Source organism: Amphimedon queenslandica, unplaced genomic scaffold (genome assembly GCF_000090795.2).
Source record: "Amphimedon queenslandica unplaced genomic scaffold, v1.1 AMPQUscaffold_13122, whole genome shotgun sequence".
In the NCBI taxonomy this organism is placed as follows: Eukaryota; Metazoa; Porifera; class Demospongiae; order Haplosclerida; family Niphatidae; genus Amphimedon; species Amphimedon queenslandica.
In genome coordinates, this window is record NW_003546642.1 from 14,738 (window position 1) to 17,164 (window position 2,427).

General features: G+C 33.9%; 1 long non-coding RNA gene across 2 annotated transcripts in view; it reads left to right on the forward strand.

The window, feature by feature from the left end:
* The first annotated feature begins 1,977 nt into the window (after nucleotides 1-1,977).
* LOC109585074 (uncharacterized) overlaps nucleotides 1,978-2,427 on the forward strand; it is a 1,300-nt gene continuing 850 nt past the window's right edge. The window contains exons 1-3 of one of the 2 annotated variants that reach the window (XR_002186308.1): nucleotides 1,978-2,021; nucleotides 2,071-2,153; nucleotides 2,205-2,266. This is a non-coding gene — a long non-coding RNA (uncharacterized LOC109585074). The other variant, XR_002186307.1, reaches the window with a different exon arrangement.

The window sequence follows — 2,427 nt, forward strand, 5'->3', positions numbered from 1 at the left end:
GCCCAAAAAAGAGTAAAATTTGTGACAATAATGCTTTAAATAAGCCTTGCCCCCAAAAAAGAAAAGTTGATGTAGACAGTAGTACTGACAATAGTGCTTTGGTATTGCCTCGCTCAAAAAAAGATGATAAATTAATTGTTTCAATTAATTTGAAAGACCTAAAAACCAAATTTAATGTCAAAGATGATGATAGTTGTAGTAGTCTCATTGTATCTATAAAACTCTCAAACATTAAATGTAAACTGAAAGATGATAAAACAAAGTGTGTTGTAAAAAGTGACGATTGTAGTAGTAGTCTCATTGTATCTATAAAACTCTCAAGCATTAAATTAAAGACAAGTAATCCAAAAAAAGATGATGATGTCATTTTTACTTATGAAGAGCCTCCTAACCCAGATAATGTAAGGAGGAGACAAAGGGATTATGTTTATTACCCTGCTAATGAAGAAGTTCAAAGAAGGTGGTGTGAGATATTGAACCTTAAGTTTGTAGCAGCTGCTAGAATTTTACCTGGTAGTCCAACAACACCACTGTCAGATGAAAGAGTTCCTAATAGTACTCTTGATGTCCCTGGTGATGGGAACTGTTTATTTTATGCCCTTTTATATCTCATTACTGGGTCCATTTCTCAGCATTATGAATTACGGAGAGCAAGTGTTAGTAATATGCCAAACTTTGAAGAAGAATTGTTTAATAGTACATTAAGTGCAACCAGATATTCAAGCATATATGATAACATAAATAAGTCAAAAATGTATAGAAATTATGTGTGGGCCACTGACACAGAGATTATTACACTAACAGCATTATTAGGTATAACCATATATTCATATTCACTCACTCCTACTTTTGTTGGCTGGGCTAGATATGGAACCTAGGAGTTGTATGGCATTCCTTGTGATACTACTACACCTGCTTTGTATTTGAAGCATGTTGGTACTAATCATTTCCAAGCAGTTAAGTCTATTAATATTTCTTAAAGCATCGATTGTTGATGGAAAGTGGGTATGGTGAATGCGAGGTCCATCATCTTTGAAACATTGGTTGTTTAATGTGACTTTTATTTCACTGCATGTGCAATGTGAGTGTGTGTGAAAACCAGTGGTGCATATCCACCCATTATTGCTCAGTATAAAGTGATCAAACTGCATTCACGATGTGAGATTAATCAATGTATACAATGAATATTGAGTACTTGTTGCTATAATGGACAGGGAGAGGGTGTGAAAGAGGTTTACTGTTCATTAGAGTTTAGCATTGATTCAATTTTGTGTGACTATCATTTATGTAGGACAGAGGGTTAGGAAGGGAGGAAGCTGTCATTATCAATTCCCGATCTTGTTTGTGGCTTGTACTACATGTTTATAACAAATATCAGGTGCTTATGGATCAAGGGTGCTGCTGACAAATTTTGAAGGACAAGAAAAATTTAGAGTAACAATAAAAGTTCTCATTATACATGTAGTATCATTCAAACAGTGATTTGGTACATATATTAATGATCATCATACATGTCAATGCTGCCATCAATGCTGTGCGCATTACATATATGTAAATGCTTGCCAGCTGATTTTGCGCATATTGCTGCCATCAATGCTGTGCGCATTATAAAGTTAATGCCTGCCGGCTGATGTTGCGCATTTGAATGATGCTGCCATCAATGCTGTGCGCATATTAAATGCTTGCCAGCTGATGTTGCGCATCTTTTGTTGATGATTGTTGTAAATATGTGCATGTTCACATTAACAAAAAAATATTGTTGTAAGTACATATGTACTATAATGGAGTTACAAGGAATACAAAAGTTCCATGTGATTGGTAATAATGTTTGTTCACCATTACTGTTTGTACTATTGTTATTATCAGCCCACGTGTTTACATTGCTTGCATTTGATGTGTTTATGTTACTATGCTTTACAGGTAATGACAGCTGGAAAGGATTTGATGATTCAGCAATATTTTCATTGCTTGATATTGTAATGTGCAATAATAATTAAAGGCAGTTCTGGATTTCGATTGTTGTAACTAAATTTATTTCATTATTAAATGGAACTTAATGTTTTATTGTAGGTCCTTGATGAGTACTTTTATCACACTGCAGGAGGTGCCTGCATAGGTTTTACATTACTGTAGTCTAAGGAATGGAATATGTAGTAAGATTAAATATTGTGAGATTCCAAAGTATCTTATGTATTTTGTTATAGGGTATGATTCAAGGTTACATCTATATTCGTTTGATGGGTATGTCATTATAAGCATGGCCACAGTAAGTACTCTCACTATAAGTTATTGTTTGCCAGCGTATCTTTCGTTGATGATTGTTAGTTTATTATAATATTATTATGTGCATGCATGTTCTCATTAACAAACAACAATTGTTTGCACATTGGAAAGTATTCATGTGTTCTATATTATATGAATTGCTCA